Source organism: Callospermophilus lateralis, chromosome 11 (assembly GCF_048772815.1).
Source record: "Callospermophilus lateralis isolate mCalLat2 chromosome 11, mCalLat2.hap1, whole genome shotgun sequence".
Lineage (NCBI taxonomy): Eukaryota > Metazoa > Chordata > Mammalia > Rodentia > Sciuridae > Callospermophilus > Callospermophilus lateralis.
In genome coordinates this window covers 41,889,433-41,911,079 of record NC_135315.1, presented here as the reverse complement: position 1 = coordinate 41,911,079, position 21,647 = coordinate 41,889,433, and the positions used below count along the sequence as shown (strand labels likewise).

The following is a 21,647-nucleotide window of genomic DNA, read 5'->3' as shown; positions in this document are numbered from 1 at the left end:
GAGTAGATGATTGGTCATTGACCCAGAGCCAGCCACATTCCAGAAAGAGGCACAGCACTGTCTCACAGATTTATGGCACACATCATGTTCTCAAGATCACTCATGTGTCCACAATCTGCTCCCAGTGTTAGCTGACTGTTACATGACATTCCACCAGTAGCACTAGGCCAGAAAGGGTGAAGTGACCCAAGTACACAGTGCATACCCTCAATTTTCACACAGTGCAGGTAGAGGACCTCTCCTGAATGGACAACCGTTAAACAAAATGTTGAGCCCAAAGACCCTTGGCCAAGGTTTCACGCCTCTGCAACTTCCTGTCCCTTATCCTAACAAAAGGTGAAAGCTTAATAATTTCCAGGTGTTTTGGTCCCTAGCCAATCTGCCTTTCTCTTTCTTCAGAGTGAATCTCACTTTCTCTTGCCTCTCCCTCACCTTGCAATAAACCTTCCCTAAGCACTGTCTCTACCTCATTGTATTATACTACTGTATACAGAGAAATCATGACACTCCACAGTGACTCTCAACTTCTGGTAACAAACTACTGAGAAGCAACTAAACAACTTCAAAAATTGGCAACAGGGCTAGGTGCAGTGGTATACCCCCATAATCCCAGCAGCTAGGAAAGCTGAGGCAGGAGAATCCCAAATTTAAAGCCAGCCTCAGCAACTTAACAAGGCCCTCATCAACTTAGCAAGACCCTAACTCAAAATGAAAAATAAAAGTGGGGGGGCTGGGGTTGTGGCTCAGTGGTAGAGCGCTTGCCTAGCATGTGCGGGGCACTGGGTTCAATTCTCAGCACCACATAAAAATAAATGAATAAAATAAAGGTCCATCAACATCTAAAAAAATTAAAAAAATAAATAAATAAAAGTGGGGATATGACTCAGTAGTTAAGCCCTCGGAGTTCAATCCCCAGTACCAAAAACAAACAAACCCAGCAATAGGAATGGGGGTGTAGCTCAGTGGTAAATCTGAGGATCTGGGTTCAAAAAACAAACAACTAAACTAGTACTTACTATTAAACATTAATGAGAGCATTGGCTTTTAAAATGGTTCTGAGGTGCCAGAGTCCTGTGTAGGTCCACAGGATCGAAGCAATTTATTGTATTAGTATTATACTATTTGACTTTTTTTTTTTTTTTTGGTAGTGGGTTTGAATTTGGAGGCTCTCAACCACTGAGCCACATCCCCAGTCCTATTTTGTATTTAATTTAGAGACAGATCTCACTGAGTTGCTTAGAGCCTTGCTTTTGCTGAGGCTGGCTTTGAACTCATGATCCTCCTGGCTCAGCCTCCTGAGCCACTAGGATTACAGGTGAGCACCACCATGTCCAGTTTATTTGACTTTTTTTATTTTTAATTTTTTTTTTTAGCTCTAGTTGGACACAATACCTTTATTTACTTAAATTTTTATGTAGCGCTGAGGATCAAACCCATGGCCTCACACGTGCGAGGTGAGCGCTCTACTGCTAAGCCACAACCTCAGCCCTTTGACTTTTTAATTCTACTTTTCTCAATAGTGTAGAGTGACTTTTCTGGAGATTACATGATATAAATTAAATATAAACATTAAATGCAGAAACAAGTAGGAGAATCCAGCTGTCTTCTAATAAGCCAAATATTAAAAGATTTGCAAAACTGTAAAATGATGTCACTCCATTCTTTTTTGTTTCCAAATATTTTCAAAATACTTTTCACTTAAAATGTTGTTTATATAAACATGTGACAGTTTTACATTATTTTAAAAATGAAGACATAAGTAAACATAATATGTTTTTTATTAAATGCCTCAGTTTTGATTCCTAATGGGCCAATAATGGTAGATGACTCCCACATAAACAGAAGTTTTTTGGGACCCCCCCCCCAGAATTAGGGAAGTGCTGCTGTCATGTAATCTTGCATCAAGGATCTGTCCAGGAACCATTCAGGAGGGGCATCAACTCTAAGGCCTGGTTGACAGCTTGAAGAAGGGGTTCTAGAGTAAGAAGATTGCTCCTCTACCTGTGGGCTGAGGTGCTGCTAGTCCACAACCATGACTGGATCATAAACAATCAGTACAGAGATCAAAACTCACCCATGGCCACACCAACCAGCATATGACTCACAATCTTGGATTGTAAATGTGCTTGATTTCTTTCATCTCACTTATATAATTCACTTTTACTGTATATTACCTAAGTGTTGGGTCTGCAACAGTTTGGAAATGTTTACAAGTGCACATTCACCATGGGGGCATGCACAAGCACTGAACTAGAAGTTTTTTTTTTTTTTTTTTGGCACTGGGGATTGAACCCAGGGGTACTTTGCCATTGAGCTATATCTCCAGACTCCCCCTTTTAAATTACTTTTTATTTTAAGATAAGACAGGAGCTCACTAAGTTGTTTAGATTGGCCTCAAGCTTGTGATCCTCCTGCCTCAGCCTCCTGAGTTGCTGGGATTACAGGACACCACACCCAGCTGCACTAGATGTCTTGTCATTAACCAGCAATTGGAATGATCCCCGAAGCAATGTATCATGAGTAAAAACCCATTCTGCCTCAAGAACAACACCTAGGATGGCTTCCTCTGTGTTCACAGTGCCAGTAATAGAAATATCAACTCAGGCTGGGGATGTGGCTCAAGCGGTAGCGGGCTCGCCTGGCATACGTGCGGCCCGGGTTCCATCCTCAGCACCACATACAAACAAAGGTGTTGTGTCCGCCGAAAACTAAAACATAAATATTAAAAAATTCTCTCTAAAAAAAAAAAAAAAAAATCAACTCAATCCTTCTTACGATGGAAATTGGCAATGATAAAGAAAATATAGTATTGTCTTCAATACTATATACTTCAATAAAGTATTGTCTTCAGCAAATAATTTTTCCATGAGTCCCACAAACTGATTGATTTCATTGAGTTTATCTTGGCTAACCTCTGGAAATGGGAAAATGTTTTAAAACTGAGAAGGAGCTGGAAGAGTAGCCCACTGGACAGCTTATGCACAGTGTGATCCCCAACACCAATGAATAAACAAATAAAAATTGTAAATTTTTTACTAAAATTTAATTTTAAACAACTTCCTGTTGTGTTATTATCAGTCAAAGATGGAGGGACAAGATGCTGGATTCCCCTTCTGGCTGGCAGGATATGACCCATGGAAGGAAGGACACAGAAAGCAAAACTCGCAGGGCACCTCAAGTATAGAAACTGGGTAGAACCTCTGCTTCCTACTTCCATCTTCCTTCCTGATTTTTATCAGCTCCCTTATCAAGAAGTGATGAGGGCAATCTCATAAACAAGAAGCTTGGGGCTCACATTCAAACACCATGGATCTAGTCCTTGTTTGTTGCTTATAATTGTGAGGCCATCACCAGAACCCATCACCTCTCTGAGCTTCTATTTTGTCACTCATTATATGCATTGATTTAAGGTCCTTGTGAGACTTGTGGAAGAGGTGGATGGAAAAACTCTTCATTAAAATGGAAACGTCTACATCAGTAATTGTGTTAAGTTTAAAGTCACTAAGAGGCTTGGTTAGTGGCTCAATAGCAGAGCATTTGCCTAGCATGCATGAGGCTCTAGATTTGATCCCCAGCATCATAAAAAAAAAAAAAAAAAAAAAAAAAAAAAAAAAAAAAATTTCTACTGAGGAAAGCACATAGTGGTCACCTGGCCTGACCCTAGAGCAGTTGTTCCTCTTGCCACTGACATAAGTTCCCTGTGCTGAGCATGTGAGGAATGAGGCCATGGGTTGAGGCCCTGTTGTGCAGCCAGATTAACCTGAATTCAATTTAACCTGGGCTTGGCCACTCCTGAGATGTGGGAATTGGGCAACTTACAAAGATTTTCAGTGCTGAGTTTCTCTTCTATTCTTCTTGGTCTTGTTCAACTCAGAAAACAGCTGTGATGCTCAAAATAGGTCATTCTAGCCAGAACATAAAGTAATTATTTGTATCAGATTGTATTTTTGCCCTTATCCACACTCATGACAGAGAATGACTTAGATTCCAGTCTTTAATTCATACCAGTGAGTGACCAACAACCCTGCAATTCCCCTCTGACTCTTGAAACTGTCTAACCAGGGCCTGAACCACTCTGACCTTCTGGGCTCCAGCCACCCCTTCAACTGCCAGCATAGGCATGAGGATGTGGCTTTGGATCCCCAGCTGCTGAGTAGAGATGGGTCATAAACTGCCAGGCCTTAGGAGCTCTGCCTCTCCTCTCAGTACCTCTCACCAACTGTTCCAGGAAGGTCTTCAAAGTTTGGAGTCCTCAGACTTCCCTGCAGCCTTTGTACCTCTGATGAGCAATTACCTCTACTGTAGCAATGTTCTCAAATCTGTTTTCTCCTCTCCAGCCCCAGAACTACAGGCTGATAGGTGGGTTTCTACCCCAAACTGAAAGCTGACAAAGGAATTCTGGTCTTTATCTATCATGACTCCACTATCAAAGGATCTAGAAAGAAAACATGCATGTGATCTTATCACTCTTCATCCTCTTAGAAGAAAGCCACCCTCTTTGCTGAAGGCTGCACCCAACCCCACAGCACTGGCCTCCACAGCCTCATGTGGTGCTCAGGTCTTGGGCAATGGGCTGTATGAAAGGAAGGTTATTCTGGGCAGACCAGGTGAGAAAAAACAAACAAACAAACAAACAAAAAAACCAACCTGGTGCCTAACTGACCTTTAGTGACAAGCAGTTTAACTGCTGTAGGGAGGGAGATCCTGGTTGCAAGAGAGAAAGAACTCTCTGGAAACAATGGCCTCATCCTGAGGCCCAAGGAACACTCCTATAAGTGAATATACATTGCAAAAGGGGCACTGCCTTCTGGAGGAGCCGGGATCAGGCCAGCCATGGGGGTAAAGGGGATCCAGGCCATGTGGGCTAATGAGGGCTTAGTGGGTTTATCTAGCCTTATTTGGAAAACAAACCTACTATTATCAGTCCTCTGGGACAGGTTGAGGAAACATCTTGAGTGAGGAAAGTGAAGTTGTAGGAGGGCACCTGGAGGTCCAGACAGACTTCTAGCCAGAAGTGGCTCAGTTCACAGCTCATTTAATCATCCCTGGCTCAGGCTGGCTGCCATGCCTGCCTCCCACAAGTCAGCATCTTCTGGAAGCCAAAGGGCTGGGGCTGGGAATGCACTTACTACTCTTGTCTGTGCCCTGGACCTGGCTGTCCCCAGTGGGACACCAGCCAGGCCAACCTCTTCTGCCTAGCCACAGAAGCCTGACAGCAAGTGTGTGTGTGTGGGGTGGGACTAGTGCACCTTCTCCTGTGCTTTCCCCAACGGCCCTCTTCGAAGATGATCCATATCCCTCTGAGACTTTGACCACCACCCTGGATCTGTGGCCAAACAACCCTCAGATATTCCCCAGACATCTGTCACCTCACCATCTAGCAACTGGCCTGGCATTGGATGCACACCCCTGGGGCACACTCCTTGACCCACCAGTCAGGATAGCAGGGTGTGGGAGGCTGTAGCTCTGGAGGGTATCACCTTGTCAACAGAGCAGGATCTGGGCCTCAGCTGACATGCTCATATCCACCTTCCAAAATCCAGTCTCTTGCTTTGGCCAAAGCTGGCCATGAATTGGAGCCTGAAAGAGAGGGGATACAAACAGTAGGAACTTTCTGTCTATGCTGAACCTGAGGAACAACAGTGGCAGTAGTGGAAACAGCCCACTTGCTCCCAACCAAGGTCGCCTTGGCTGGGGACCCAGCTCTGTCAGGCTCCCAGAAGGGGCCTTGCACTGGGGAGGTGGCTCTGGGGCTCCAGGAGCCGGTCACTGCAGTGATGAGGCAGGGGCAGCAGAGCCGGGCACTGGCTGTGCGGGATGCTGCCTCGCAGAAGACTCCCATCAGGGCAGGCCTGCTCCCCTTGCCAGGCTGGAGCCTTTCTTTCCAGTCGCTCCCCATTATGATCCGTGCTAGAGCGTGCAGAGGAGCCCACACAGAGGGCTGTCGCTGCAGACCAGCGGGGCAATGGCAATTCAAGGTGGCCCCCAACGGCGCTGTTGGGAGGAGGGTTGCTCCGCAGTCGGGGGAGGTCATCAGGGACACAAGAGGCTGGAAGCAGTGGTGGCCCTGCTCCTGCGCTGAGACCCCTTGAACCAGGGCTTCCGGGAGGACCAGCTCTGGAGTGCTCTAAGACCCTGCCCATCTCCGCCACTTCCCGGGCCTGTTCAAACCAGCTGGGCGGACCCGCTGTTGTTGGTCGGTGGCTGGTTCGTCTAAGCGCCTGCGCAACAGGAGCTGGGAAGTCGTGAGGTCCACGGGGGGTGGGGCCATGGATCTGGAAGGTGGATAAGAGCATGTCAGCTGAGGCCCAGACCCTGCACTGTTGACAAGGGAGGGGTGGGAGTGGGATGTCCTGGACCTTAAAAAAGCAAATAAAGGGAAAAGGACGTTTAAGTTGAATATTTTTGAAACTTAGTAGTTCAAACTTAGGGAGTTCAAAGCCAGCCTCAGCAAAAGCTACTCAGTGAGACCCTGTCTTAAATAAAATACAAAATAGGGCTGGGAATGTGGCTCAGTGGTTGAGCACTTGCCTGGCATGTGTGAGGCACTGGGTTTGATTCTCACCATCACATATAAATAAGTAAAATAAAGCTCTATTGACAACTATAAAAATAATTTTTTTTTTTAGGGAGAGACAGAGAGAATTTTAATATTTATTTTTTAGTTTTCGGCGGACACAACATCTTTGTTTGTATGTGGTGCTGAGGATCGAACCCAGGCCGCATGCATGCCAGGCGAGCGCGCTACCACTTGAGCCACATCCCCAGCCCTAAAAATAAATTAAAAAAAAAAAAAAAAAAGGTTCAAATGTGGCTCAAATGGCTGGTACCCACTCCCCACCCCTCCCAAAATTTAAATGGCTAAATTTGTAAGACAAGGAGAAAAGGAAATTATGAACATCCCATCACAGAATCAATATTTTCCTTGTGTTGACCTCTTAAAGATTGTCTTACACCTGTTTGATCTTACAGGAAAATATCACTATCTTGATTTTTTTGAAAAAAAATTTTTTTTAATTGTTGATAGACCTTTATTTTATTTATTTATATGCGGTGCTGAGAATCAAACCCAGTGCCTCACACATGCCAGGCAAGTCTGCTGCCGAGCCTCAGCCCCACTGTATTGATTTTTATTAGATGATAGAAGACAAAGATAGGAGGATCCTAATATTTACTGAGTACTTACTTTGAGATTTATGGTTCAAATAATTTATATCAAACTTATGGATGCTTTCTTAATTCAGGTCAGTACACTTCAGGAAAAAGAGGTGTGGAATGTACATTAAATTAGCATGTTTCCTTTTCAATAACATAAATGCTCACCCTTTAAATCTGTGTTCAACAAAATATCATTGTCTTCTCAAGCTATCCCATTCTACTTAAACAATATATTAAATAACACAAAAAAATAAACATTTACCACTTATAGGTGATGAATTAGCTGAAATATGGGTTCATTTAAGTTGCTAATCATTTTATATATTATTACAACTTAATCCTAGAAATATATTCCAACAATAGAATCCTAAAAATTGCAACAAAGAATTGTTCTATTTTTTTTTTTTTTTTTGATACCGAGCATTGAACTCAGGGGCACTTGACCACTGAACCACATCCCCAGCCCTATTTTGTATTTTATTTAGAGGCAGGGTCTCACTGAGTTGCTTAGCACCTCACTCTTTGCTGAGTCTGGCTTTGAACTCAGGATCGATCTTCCTTTCTCAGCCTCCCAAGCCACAGGGATTACAGGTGTTCACCACTGCACCTGGCCAGAATTGTTCTACTTTTGATAGATACTTGTTCAAAATTCACTTGCTGATTCATCAAATTACTATGGGAATATTTTTACAAGTAACATGAATAAATCTCTCTGCTTTAATTAACACAATGAGTAACTGATTGAGCTATATGATAAAAGTATTATCAGTTCATCAATAGATTCATATTTGTAACAATGATTATCTCTCATTAAATGTGTTCAGGGTTAAAAAACTGTTAAATCAAGTTGACCTTAGTAAAATAGTGGTATAAACTAGGAAAGCAGTCTCAGAACAAAGTGCCCCTCTTCCACATCCTGTCAGTGAGGTTGGAAAATAGACTTTGTGTATTCACAAGCTTGTGGGCACTAGCTTAGTGAATCTGATGGACCCAGAGCAGTAATTTTTTAGATTGTCTATTTTCTGTAATGGTATTCTAGATCTGATGCTAGCCTTAAAGATCCTCAATGATCATCTATGTTCATTATTTAAGGGCATACTCTACCTTATTAAGCATGGAGAGTTGAATATGATTTATATGTGTCATAAAATTACTAGCTAAGTTGGGGCTGGGTTGTGGCTTGGTGGTAGAGAGCTCACCTAACATGTGTGAGTCACTGGGTTCGATCCTCAGCACCACATAAAAATAAAATAAAGGTAGTGTGTCCACCTATAACTAAAAAATAAATGTTTAAAAAATAAAATAATTAGCTAAAGTAGTAGCAATATAGATTTTGGGGTATATACGAAGTAACATCAGTGTGAACTTTATTTTTAACACAGTTATTCTGTCCTCCTATTTGCTCACAGTATTGAAGCTGCCTGTAGTCACAATATTCTGAGAATTGTTCATATATTTCTTCTTTTTTTGGACAGGTAATTGAACCCAGGGACACTCAACCACTGAGCCATATCCCCAGCCCTGGTTTGTATTTTAGTTAGAGACAGGGTCTCACTGAGTTACTTAGTGACTCACTTTTTGCTAAGGCTGGCTTTGAACTTGGGATCCTCCTGCCTCAGCCTGGGATTACAGGTATGCCAAACTTGGTCATATATTTCAAAACTTTTAAAATATTCAGATCAGTGCTAGACTTGTGGCTCAGTGGTAGAATGCTTGCCTGGCATGTGTGATACCCTGGGTTTGATCCTCAGGACCACATATAAATAAATAAAACAAAAAGATCCATTGACAACTAAAAGAAAATATTTTAAAAAATATTCAGAAGGGGCTGGGGATGTGGCTCAAGCCGCATCGCGCTCACCTGGCATGCGCAGGGCGATAGGTTCGTTCCTCAGCACCACATAAAAATAAAATAAAGAGATGTTGTGTCCACCGAAAACTAAAAAATAAATATTAAAAAATTTCTCTCTCTCTCTCTCTCTTTCTTTAAAAAAAAAATTCAGAAAAATATTCAGAAATCAAACGTTACTCTAATATGTATAAAGAACTGTATTTATATGCCTTATAGAAGGAAAAAAAAGCAAAAGATTGAAGTTGACACTTCATTCCTATTTCAGCTGGTATGAATTTTTTTCTCCAATATAATAGAAAATTCTGTATTTTTATTGATTTTTTTTATTAATAAATGACAGCGGAATACATTACAATTCATATTACACATATAGAACAAAATTCTGTATTTCTTCTTGTGTGAACCCCCTGGACATTTTTGGCATCACTGTTATAAAATCGGGATGAATGGGTGCTCTGTAGGTGAAAGACCCACCGATTCCCTGTCCAGGAAAGACGCAGGAGGCACTGGCTGCAAACGCATGAGGTTTATTCAGACACAGGCCCCTGTGGGTGCTCAGCGAAACCTCAGCCGGAGCTTTGGTGAGCTGGCACACCGGGCTTTGGGGTACAGGTCTTTTATAGGGTAAAGGGGCAGGTTTCGCGTGCGTGGTAAGCAACAGGTTTCTTATTGGTTATTTTGAACCCAGCATACAGGTTACCTAAAGGGTAAAGTTATTTTTCATTTTATGTTCCTGGAATTACACCACATGACAGTTACATATGAGCACTCTGATTTTTCTGTTCCTGCTTATTAGCCCCTGTTTATTCAGGCATGCCCTGGAATCTGTTTTTCTGTCTTTCCCAACCATCCTGTTTTTCCCTTTTCAATCGGTCACACTTAACTGATTATCTGAAAAACACATTGTCTGCAGGTTTGTGACGTGCCCTAATAATTTTGTAACTAAGCCTAAGGTTGCTGGGCTGGGGTCTTTCATTCCCCCCTTTGTCTGGAAACTTGGGAACCAATCATGGTTCCCTCAGTTGGGGGCCTATTTGGGCTGGCTCTACATCTTGGTAAACAGTAATCCTCAGGGGACAGTCTTTAACTTCCCAGACTTACTTAAAATTGACCTCCTAGATCCAACCTGACTCGATTTACCTATCTATACTATCTATCTACTTTTGGCTTTGTTCCCCCCCTAATTTTAGAAACTTTATTGCTGTGTGGAGAAGGGGCGATGACTCGTTCTGGCTGCTTCAGAGCTGAAAAATGGGTGTCGAACATGAGGGGGCTTGAAGACGTTGGGGAGCGACGTGGGGGACGTGAGTTTTCTTTTAGAAGTCAGTTCCATTTGAGGTCTGGTTGGGGAAAAACAGGTTGTCATCTGGGGATGGGTGCTTCTATGAGAGAAACAAAAACCATGAGTACTGAATAAGTGTTGCAGCAGCTGGAACATGTCACTGTACATAAGTTTCCTCACCAGGCTTTAACATCCCCAGTTACTAGGACTGTAAACATAACATTTAACTTTTAGGGTTACAGATGTCTTTTTTTTTTTAAGACACAGTTTAATAATTTAATGTCATCTGATCTTGCAAAATTTTTTACTAATTTGACCTCTGTGTCTAATAGAGAAATCTTTAATTCTGTTACTAGGGCTGGATAACCATATTAGTAAACATTAAGCCTACCTGTGTAGGTTAGAAATAAAAGCCTTGAACTAAAAACTACTCTGGCAGTTCCTTTTGATAGTTATCAGGCATTTCTACCTAAGAATCTCTTTTGTAGCCTCCAGTTTACTTATTTATGGAAGTTACATTTAACTATTATTATTATTTAAAATGTCCAGGAATAGCTGTGTTTTGGCCTTGACTGTCTTTGCTAAGTGTTTAAGATGAAGCAAGTCAAACTGACCTTTGTTTTTATCTATTGTTAACAGTCAGCTGAGTTTTCTTGGGAGTCCTCGGGAACTTACAGCAGCTTTTCAGATCTGCTAGTGCCATTTGTGCTAGGATGGGTCCAGGCCTTGCTTGACCATGTGGCTTCCCTCGGAAGCATCAGGGATGTCTCCCTTTTCTGATGACCCTCCTCTTCACAGCAAATGCACTGATTGGCTTTCTGTCCTCCACTGGTCTCATTAATCTCCCTGCTCAGGAAGTTATGTGGCCCAGAGTTGCAGAGCCCTTAGGAAAAGTCCCCTATCCCTTGACTCTGACTCAGAGGGCAAAAGCCAAATTTTTAATTTTAAAACTTGATCTTAAACATCCAGCAAATAAGTCAACAGCCTTATATTAAGAGCACTGGGCTTTAATGTCTATCTCTCTATCCTGTAGGTGATAACTCCTTATCTTACATTAACCCAGGTTGTGAGTTCTTAAATCAGTACCTCTGCAGAACATTAACAGGCAGTCTTTCAGCCATTTTGAAAACTACAAGATAAAATTATCAAAGAGTAAAAACATATTTAGTTCATATAATAGCTACCTTGAATTTTGGCAGAGTTATACATTATAATTTCCTGTTTGAGATCTTAGTAATCTTAACAAAAACTAACTTTTGGACATAACTTTAAATGTACTGAAATCTAGCCTACTTTTTTTATAGTCACTTTTACATATAGTGGGATGGGACATAGAGCTTTATCTCAAGTAAGGCGGGGCTCTTTATAAATCTTAAGTACTGCAGTTCTGAGACTGATCTTTACTTTTTAGACATCATTTTACAAAAGTCTACATAAATTGTTGTGAACTTGAGCAAACATAACATAATATCACATCTAAAACATGAATTAAAGAAAGGCTGAAAGCTTTTAACCTTTTGTAGAAAAGTGGCAAAGTACTTTTGTGTTTTGTAATAAAACCTTTACACAGATTAGGCTCTCATTAACTTAAAAATATATTTAAATTGTATCTCAGTGTAAAAAGTAACATAGAACTTTACATATCTTATTGATAACAAGTCCAGTTATAGAACACAAATGATATAAATAAATCTCTAACATTTTTTTTTTAAGCCTAAAATTACCATACAACTTTAGGACACCAGTTTGATATAATGTTCTTTTGAAGCTTTTACCTTACAGACTTGTATACCTGGAAGATATAAACATATTAATGGCACCACAATTACATTGATGTTTTTATATTAACCAAGTTTAGCTTTTAAAGAGATAACATAGCACAATTTTTTAAAACAACAGCACTTGTTTAACCAGCTGTTTAATTTTTTTTAAGATTACTTGTTTAAAAACTTATACTTATAAGCAACTTACACAGACCTTTTTTATATCATTTACTTAAACCTTTTTAATTATTTAATCATATAGACTTTTATCCAGAAAAATTTATTAAATTTATATCTAGAACCTTTTAGTTTTTTTTTATCTGTTAACCTCCTTCTGTTCACATTTTGAAACAATACTTGTAAATTTTGAATTTAAGCAGATTATTTTATAGACATCAACATTTTATTAGAGTTTTTTAACACCTAGAAAAACCTATAAGCTTAATTTTAAAGACATTTTTACTTTTATCTGTTTACCCAATTTAAATTGAACCATTTTAATCACGTGAGTCAAAGATATTTGGATCCATTTTTAAAATATTTTATGAGCGCTCTTTATCTGTCAATTGTCATATCACTACATGATACATGGACATACACACATACAGACATATTGACATACAACACGTAACAAGTGTAACACAATACAATAGCAAAGGCCTTGTTGCTTTTTCAGGTGATATCTCATTGCAATGTTTAAAAACTCCATAGTTGATCAAAAATAGAACTTATCAGAAAAACATTAACTTGTCTGTAGGATCAAAATCATGAGCTCAAAAAAATACAAAATCTAAGGAAAAAGCAAAAATCCTAGAAAAAATTGGCCAGTAATTAGTAAATGCCATACAATTTACCCTCTGGTTTAATCTAGTTTGAGTTCCCATAAAAAGACACTTTTACTATTTTTTTTTTATACTAGAAAAACTTGCTCACACAAAACTGAAAATAGGAATTTACTTAATAATATAAAGCTACCATCAGAAGAGATCCCTTCAGGATCATTAAGTCACTTTCTTTGTTCTGAAGTTTTTTAAAGTAGTACTAAGTTACATTAAATCACCTGGAAAAAAAAAATCTTAAAAGAGAACCACACACTACCACTACCTTGTATATCCAAAATTAAGCTTTAAATATTTTAAAGACTGTTGCTATTTAATGTTATTTTAATAAGCCAGACCAACATCTTAATTTAACATTTTTTTTTTTTTTGAATCTTACACACTAAGGGGAACAGATACCAAATTATAATTTACTATCTTTGCCCAAATTAATGCACTGGTACACCTAGTGAAATCTTTTTAGGCTACCCAGTTCAAAATTGATGAAAAAATAAAACTGAATGATTGGGAGTTACTTGCCAACTTGGAAATAGAGATTTTTTTTTTTTATCCTAAGTATTTAAGTTTTCTGGCATGAATTATCTGAAATCACAAACTAAACAATTACCTAACCCTAACTTTTAACTGCAAGATTATACAATGCTTCAAACTCATTTAGGTACCAGATTGTTACAATAAAAAAATTATCTTTTAGACACACATTTAACCTAGATTATCCCCAAGAAACAATCAGACAACTAGATAAGAAAATATCTCTCCAGGTTTTGAACTTTCATTTAATTATGACTCCTATCAGTGGCATCATAGATTTTCCCACGAGTGGACCAGATGTTTTTACATAGGGGCAACTATAGGTGTAAAATCAAGGGTCTCAGTGTGACTTACTTTACTGCATTCAGGTGGAGTAATCCTTGCAGTGCAGGGAAAGAATGAGGATATTCCCCAGAGCGAAGATGGCTCTGGCAGCTGCTGGGAGTTTCTCAGTCTCTCCTTTACTAACAGGATTAACTTCTTTGGATAGACCCAATTTCAGGCAATCTGGCATATCTCCTAACTTTCCAGTAGAGTCAGTTTTTATCTGTCTTAGGTCTTGAAGGGGAAAGAGGGTATGTACTTTGATCGGCTCAAATTTCTCTCTTGACTCTTTTTTTTTTCTTTATGGCGGATCTGTAGACTAAAGAAGCCACCTAAGTGTTAAGGGATATCTACTGGTTTTAAGGTCCCATGTTAGTCTTAGATGGAATGAGAAAGTACAAAGGCAAGAAGACAGACACAAATATCAGACTGGACACAAAGAACGCTGCGCGGCTTGAGCACAAACCGAACGGATTAGGGAGAGGAGGGATACCGTCACCTCCGTCACCCACGAGTACAGTGTACTCTACAGAACATTGGAGGCCCCCCAAGATGGGCCTCCCTGAGTCCCTGGGACGTCTCCCAGGGTGGCAGGGGAGAAGTCTGAGTTTGTCAACTCCTTCTCAAGCTGCCCAGAATACAGAGCAATTACGCGTAATCGTACAGACGCTGCGCATGAACAGATAACAATCAGACATAGACAGAGACATAAAATGACACGAACTGGCCAGCTTACCTCCCAGTGGTTATCGGGTGTTCCTCGGGCAGGGATCCGGACGGGGTTACAGGAGTTCTCCTGGCTGGCTCGCCAAATGAAAGACCCACCGATTCCCTGTCCAGGAAAGACGCAGGAGGCACTGGCTGCAAACGCATGAGGTTTATTCAGACACAGGCGCCTGTGGGTGCTCAGCGAAACCTCAGCCGGAGCTTTGGTGAGCTGGCACACCGGGCTTTGGGGTACAGGTCTTTTATAGGGTAAAGGGGCAGGTTTCGCGCGCGTGGTAAGCAACAGGTTTCTTATTGGTTATTTTGAACCCAGCATACAGGTTACCTAAAGGGTAAAGTTATTTTTCATTTTATGTTCCTGGAATTACACCACATGACAGTTACATATGAGCACTCTGATTTTTCTGTTCCTGCTTATTAACCCCTGTTTATTCAGGCATGCCCTGGAATCTGTTTTTCTGTCTTTCCCAACCATCCTGTTTTTCCCTTTTCAATCAGTCACACTTAACTGATTATCTGAAAAACACATTGTCTGCAGGTTTGTGACGTGCCCTAATAATTTTGTAACTAAGCCTAAGGTTGCTGGGCTGGGGTCTTTCATAGGTACTAGCAGTTTTTCACAGCTCCCCCTGCTACATATGCCTGCACCTCCTGTCCCCAGCAGCTACCTCTACAAAGTAAAGGGAATGAATTCAGCAAGTGGTTGCTTGGAAAACTTACTATGAACTTTCAATTTTTGTTTTAAAAAGAGTTCCTATTGTGGGGTATGGTAGTGCTTGCCTTTAATACCAGGAACTAAGGAGGCTGAGTCAGGGCTGGGGGTGTGGCTCAGGCGGGTAGCGTGCTCGCCTGGCATGCGTGTGGCCCAGGTTCGATCCTCAGCACCACATACAAACAACGGTGTTGTGTCTGCCAAAAACTAAAGGATAAATATTAAAATTCTCTCTCTCTGTTTTTTTTTTTTTTTTTTTTTGAGAGGGAGAGAGAGAGAGAGAGAATTTTTTTTTAATATTTATTTTTTAGTTTTCGGCCAGACACAACATCTTTGTTTTGTATGTGGTGCTGGGGATCGAACCCGGGCCACACGCATGCCAGGCGAGCAAGCTACTGCTTGAGCCACATCCCCAGCCTCTCTCTCTCTCTCTCTCTCTCTCTTTAAATAAATAAATAAAGTCTAAAAAAAAAAAGAGTTCAGGCTTCCTCAGGGTCTGACTGATCAAATTCAAATCCTGCCTCTACTCTTAAAAAAAGAAAAAAAAATAAGGAGGCTGAGTTAGGAGGATCAAGTTTGAGGCCAGCTTCAGCAATTTAGCAAGACCCTCAGCAACCTAGAAAGGCCTTGTCTCAAAATAAAAAATGAGAAGGGCTGGGGATGTAGCTTAGTGACAAAAGACCCCTGAGCTCTATTCCTAGAATCCCCCTCCACCCAAAAAGAGTTCTTATTTCACCAGAAAAAGAAAGAATTCATAATTTTCAACAAAATACTAGGCCACAGAAGACATGTATACCAGTAGGTGACACGACAATGGGAAGGGTTCAGACTAGTCAATGCTGGTTTGCACACTGCTCTGGCTTTACTGATTTTGACACCATTTATCTGAGAGGTCCCAGAATTGTTCACTTAATTTAGAAATGGAGATCATATACATATAATTTTAAAAGAGAATTTAAAGCTTGCTTGTCAATAAGCCCATAAATATTACAAAAGGAAATTAGGCCTTTCCAAATGCCACATACCAAGCCATCCAGGAGTCCTTAGCTTTCCCTACAGTCTTTGCAGGCGGCTTCAACAAGGTAGCCCACTTTTCCCCCAGAGAACAATATAAACTGCCTTTCCCTCCAGGCCACTGTCAATACTGCCCCCACTTGAAAACAAGGCTGATATTCCAAGCCTCTCCTGCTTTCTAAATAATTTCTGCAAGTGAGCCGGGCATGGTTGCACACACCTGTAATCTCAGCAGTTTAGGAGGCTGAGGCAGGAGGATCGCAAGTTCAAAGTCAGACTCAGCAACTTATCGAAGCTCTAAGCAACTCAGTGAGACCTAGCCTCTAAATTGTATGTATATGTGTGTGTGTGTGTGTGTGTGTGTGTGTGTGTGTGTGTGTATACATATGGGCTGGGGATGTGGCTCAATAGTTTAGTATCCCTGGGTTCAATCCCTGGTTCTAATAATAATAATAATAATAATAATAATAATAATAATAATAATAAATTAATATAAATAATTTTTGAAAACTTGTATATCCATTGTGCAGAAGGGTCAAGAAACATCACAGGGATCATCCTCATGAAGGTCACTCCTGGAAAGTATGCTCTGGGAATTACGAAGAAACCCAGGCTGAATCCAGTGGGAACTTCCAGTAAATCCTCCCTCACTTTGTTCCCATCATCAAACCCAGCCCACGCTGCTGGTAAGGGTGTCTTCTTCAGCTTCGAAAAGTGGAGGACAAGTTTGACAAAAGATGAGTACTCTCAGAAGGGGCAAACTCCAAGCAGCCTAAATACATGGGGTCAGCTACATTTATCAGGTAGACTAAGTGAATTGCATGAACCCACATTTTGATTATTGGTCTTTATCTACTCTACCAGAAATAGTGTCCGAAGAAGAATGATTGAGACAGATAATATTTAATGTATCTTCTATGTCAGGCATTCTTTTATGTGCATCAATGTGTCAACTGTTTTAACTTTCCAAACAGTCCAGTGAATTTCATGCAGTTTCTCCCTTTTTTTTTTTAAAAAATAGCACATTATGATTATATATAACAGTGGGATTCATTGTGATTTTTCATATATGCACACAATATAATTTGGTCAATTTTATTTATTTATTTTCAAATATTTATTTTTTAGTTGGAAACAATATCTTTATTTTTATGTGGTGCTGAGGATCCAACCCAGGGCCTCGCACATGCAAGGTGAGCGCTCTGCTGCTGAGCCATAAACCCATCCCCCGGTCAATTTTATTCTCCAGTACTTTCCCTTTCCCATTCCTTCTCCATTCCTATTTCATCATCCCAGTGACTCGGGAGGCTGAGGCAGGAGGATTGCAGGTTGGAAGCCAGCCTCAGCAAGTTAGTGAGGCTGTAAGCAACCTAGTGAAACCCTGTCTCAAAAAAAAGTGTGGGGGGGCGGGGCCTGGGGATGTAGCTCAGTGGCAAAGCACCCCTGAGTTCAATCCTCAATACCAGAAAAACAAAAACGAACCAATCAGCCAACCAACCAACCAAAAACCTCAAAAGAGTTGATGTATCAACAGTACTAACAATAACAAAAATAAATTACTTTTGACTTTCAATTATGACTCAAAAGCAAAACAGCCTAAAGTCCAAGTTTAGGCCATGTCAACCTCACCATTGCACTATAAAACACATGTAAAATACACAAATGCTTCCTTGAGACCTGTAGAATTTCCAAAGCAATCACTCTAGTGTAAGAGCCAAGTGATCACATGAACCCCATTTGCACAAAAGTCAGGAAAGTTTGGAGTCTTACTGCAAGATGGCTAGTGGCAGGACCAGCTTGGAAAAATATTAACTTATCAAGTCTGAACATGAGTCTGGGTGCAGTGGTGCAAGCCTGTAATCCCAGCAGCTTGGGAGGATGATACAGGAGGATCATTAGTTCAAAGCCAGCCTCAGCAACAGCGAGGTGCTAAGCAACTCAGTGAGATCTTGTCTCTAAATAAAATACAAAATAGGGCTGGGGATGGGGCTCAGTGGTCAAGTGCCCCTGAGTTCAATCCCCTGTACCCCTCCCCCCAAGAAAAGATTGAACATGAACGTGAAGAGGACACCGTGCTAAGAGATTTGCTGAGATTACAGGTGTAATTTTTTTTTTTTTTTTTGTAGTTGTAGATGGACAGAATGCCTTTATTTTATTTGCTTATGTTTATGTGGTGCTAAGGATGGAACTCAGGGCCTCACTCATGCTGGGCAAGCGCTCTGCCACTGAGCTACAACCTCAGCCCAAAAGTTAAACCAATTCTTAATGTTGAGGAGAACCGGATAGAAAAGAGACCACAAACAGGTGGACAAGTGGCCACTAACATAGCAGAGTCAAACCCTAAACTGTCAGTAGAGAAACAATCTTCTTCATACTATGGGATTCTCAAATGGCTCAGGTTCTAGAAAGACTGGGACCTCTGGACCTGGGAAGACAGGACAGCTCAGGGGCAGAGGATGAGTGTGAGGAGGCTGGGGAGCAGCAGGTTAACTCATCCCCTTTTCAAGTCAATCCTGCCAGGCAACTGCCCCTATTCACCCCAGCATTGATTTGAAGATTTATTGTTTTGAAAGACTGGAAGAAAGATTTGTTAGGCAACAGACTGATGCTGGAAAAAGGCAAGTTAAGAAATTGAAGGTGAACTAAAGATGAGGATACTCCATCCCACATTCCTTATTCGTCCCTTAGGAGGAGAGGAGATTGGAAGACCCTGCTCTGGGGAAGGAATCTGCTCAAGAGGAAAGACCTAAGGTCCTGTTATCAGGATTCTCAGCCCAGGTTGATCACCGCTCAAAAGAGTGACAGCATCACACAAGTCTCAGCCCTGAATCAGCCTTTCAGTCCAACTCTTAATCAAAAGCACTGGATCAATGGTTAACATTTCTGTGGAAAATCCACATTGTGGAAGGTAAAGATTTAGAGGCAATGCTAGATAAACAAGGAGAAAACAAAAACCGTGCAAGGAAGAGCAACATTAAAAGCTCTGTCCTGGGCTGGGAATATAGCTCAGTTGGTAGAGTGCTTGTCTCACATGCACAAGGCCCTGGGTTCAATCCCCAGCACAACACACACACCATACAAAAAAAAGAAGCACCATATCCTTTAGGTATGGTGGCATACTCCTGTAATGCCTGTAATCCCAGCAATTTAGGAGACTGAGGCAGGAGGATCCCAACTTTGAGGCCAGCCTGGGCAACTTAGTGAGACACTCAGAAACATGAGACCCTGTCTCAAAGGAAAAAAAAAAGTGGGAACTGGGGATATCACTTGGTGGTAAAGCACTCCTGTGTTCAATTCCCAGTACAAATAAAATTAAAAAGCTCTATCCATGTCCTCAAAGAGGTGAGAAAAGATCAGTATCCACAAAATAAGAAGTGGATACTATGAAAGGAATGCTTAGGGGGGAGAATCCTAGCTAATAATGAGGACCTCAATTGAAGATTTGGGAGCAAAATGAGGAAATCTTCCAGAAAGAGCAGAGGTAGGGGTGTGTGTGTGTGTGTGTGTGTGTGTGTGTGTGTTGCTGAGCATGGAACCTGGGGCCTTAAGCATGCTAGGCAAGCACTCTTCCACAGAGCTACACCCCTAGACATCCTTATATTATTCTGAGACAGGGTCTTGCGAAGAAGTTGCTGAGGTTGGTCTCAAACTTGCAATCCTCCTGTATTGTTGGGATGATAGATGTCACCATCATACCCAGCTATGAAGTAGAGGTTTTAAGGGCTAGTCCAACGAGTGAATAAAAGAATTCCCAAAAAGAACATGATGGAGGAAATTGTCAATGGAATAATTGGGGGAAATTTTTAGAGAAATTGAAATTTCTGGATTAAAGAGATCTGTCAAAAATTCAATGCAAAGAATAAAAATAGACTCAAAATGAGGAAAATCATTTTGAAATTTAGAACCTTGGAGACAAAGAGAAGATAACACAAGCTTCCAAGGGAAAACCATTGGTCACATGAATGAATTAGAAGCCATAGTGGTTTCATATTTTCATGAGCAACACTGGGAGCTTAAATAGAAATGGCCAAGGCCATCGATACTATAAAAAATATTTTCTGAGAAGTGATTTTGAACAGGACATCTATACTCAACCCAATTGTCAGTCTGATGTTAATATGAAATTAAAGGCATTTTCCTGTGTACAAAGGCCCATGATTTACCTCCCTTGTGTGCTTCCTCTCTCAGGAAGTTGCCAGAAGGTATGGTTTGTGCAAGCCAAGGAAAGTGCCAAGAGAAAAGACAGGACCTCAGGAAAGAGCAGGTCAAGTGGTGGATGTTTGTTGTCATTTGGATCTCAAATGTCTCTCAAAGACCCATGTGTTAAAAAAGGCAGCTTCAGCTGTGGTGCTATTGAGAGGTAGAACATTTAGGAGATGGGGCCTAGTGGAAAGAAGCGAGGTCACTGGGGGCGTGGAAGGGGGTATGGAATGCCTGCCACTTCCTGTCTCTCGTTTTGTTTCCTGGTGTCCAGTGCTCCCTCTAGGATGTGCTATGCTGCCACAGGCGCAAAATATCAAGGGTCAACCAATCATGGACTGAAAACGCTGAAACTGAGCCAAGATAAACCTGTCCTCCTTATAAGTTCTCTAAAGTATATATCACAGAGACAGAATGCGAACACAGTGCTCTAAGGGAGGATGCTATTGGGAGTGCTATTGGGAGACAGGAGGATGTCCCCATCATACCCCTACGACATTCCTTCCCACTCCTATCCACTCTTTACCAGAGTTCACATTGTGTGGGAGTTTGGCCGTCAGATAAATTGCATTGAGCAATTCATCATTTTGGCTGAAAATCACAGGCCAGAGGGTACCATGAATTAGATTTCCTGGCAGATGCTTGGTGAAACTCCATCCCCAGCCCTGCTGCTCTCTGGGTGGAGGAAGTAACAGATCAGAAACCTGGAGGAACACAAATAAAGTTCAGAATGGGGGCAGGAGGAGGGTGAGGGGGAGATTCCACACCACAGGAGAGTCTGCACAGGTACAGGACTGGAGGCATCCACACCTGTATCCATCCCCAAGGTAATGTTGTGGGAAAGAACGCATCCATCAGACAGGAAAATCATATCGAAACCCATCAAAAGGATTCTCCTTATCTGTTCTCCACTAATGCAACCCCTGTGGACACTGCATCTAATTTGGGCATTAAGTAATACTTCTTGCATATCCACTGACAAGGATTCAGGCCAAGTCTGATAGCTCAGGGGCAAGAATACACAGAGACCAATGCTCTTCCACGCTGCTGTTGGATAAATATATATGGTACCACTTCTCTGCAGCATCACATCAGTTTGCAATAGATATTAAGGAACCCTCCTACAAAGGCGTGTCTTTGGTTCCCTGTCTTTGGATGCGTAAGAATTGGAGGAAAAGAATCGTGGATTTGGGGAAGTCTGGGGCCAGCTTGCTCCTCCCAGGCTCATATCAGTCATCCCACATAG

At 41.2% G+C, this 21,647-nt stretch overlaps 1 non-coding gene across 1 annotated transcript; it reads left to right on the top strand.

The window, feature by feature from the left end:
- Window positions 1-21,517: 21,517 nt before the first annotated feature.
- On the top strand, window positions 21,518-21,647 carry LOC143411093 (small nucleolar RNA SNORA38). The gene has a single exon (XR_013092809.1). It is a non-coding gene; the product is annotated as a small nucleolar RNA SNORA38 (small nucleolar RNA).